Source organism: Pinus tabuliformis, chromosome 2_2, assembly GCF_031772625.1.
Source record: "Pinus tabuliformis cultivar Carrire ecotype Pingquan chromosome 2_2, CPIR1, whole genome shotgun sequence".
Lineage (NCBI taxonomy): Eukaryota > Viridiplantae > Streptophyta > Pinopsida > Pinales > Pinaceae > Pinus > Pinus tabuliformis.
In genome coordinates, this window is record NC_142300.1 from 798,948,701 (window position 1) to 798,949,337 (window position 637).

The window sequence follows — 637 nt, forward strand, 5'->3', positions numbered from 1 at the left end:
CGGGGCGTGACGTGGAAAACCCAAAATTTTGGGCACCGAAGCGTGACATGGAAACCCCAATTTTCCCGGGCTTCGGCACCTTCTCCATTGCGGCGTGGAAACCCCAAATTTCTCTCCCCTAGGCAATAAAAAATTGTCGTCTGGAGGAAGAGGCAAAAGCGCGAGAGCAGGAGGGTTGTTTGAATTTGTTTGTGAAAAGAGCGAAGCTCTGAATTGAGGTGAATAAGGGCTGAATCTCAGTGGATCATGGCAGCAAGGCCACTCTACCACTTACAATACCCCGTCGCGTATTTAAGTCGTCTGCAAAGGATTCTTCTCGACGACCATTTGGAATTGAACTTCAAAGCTACCTCGACTGAGATGCTTCACAGTCGTGGTTTGTAAATGACACAGGCCCCTACGGGCGACAAAGAGACACCCCTACTGCGGGTCGAGATACAGTTAAAGAGTGACATGCACCACTTCTAGGGTGGATTCTGACTTAGAGGCGTTCAGTGATAATCTGACACACAGTAGCTTCGCACCACTGGCTTTTCAACCAAGCGTGATGACCAATTGTGTGAATCAGTGGTTCCTCTCATACTAAGTTGAGTTACTATTGCGGTGCAGTTCATCAGTAGGGTAAAACTGACCTGTC

The 637-nt window shown here is 48.5% G+C and overlaps 1 non-coding gene across 1 annotated transcript in view; it reads right to left on the minus strand.

Moving 5' to 3' along the window:
* Positions 1-208: 208 nt before the first annotated feature.
* The window catches only part of LOC149195112 (25S ribosomal RNA), a 3,360-nt gene continuing 2,931 nt past the window's right edge, over positions 209-637 (minus strand). Inside the window, exon 1 of the ribosomal RNA XR_016255224.1 lies at positions 209-637. This exon is cut by the window's right edge and continues 2,931 nt beyond it. This is a non-coding gene — a ribosomal RNA (25S ribosomal RNA).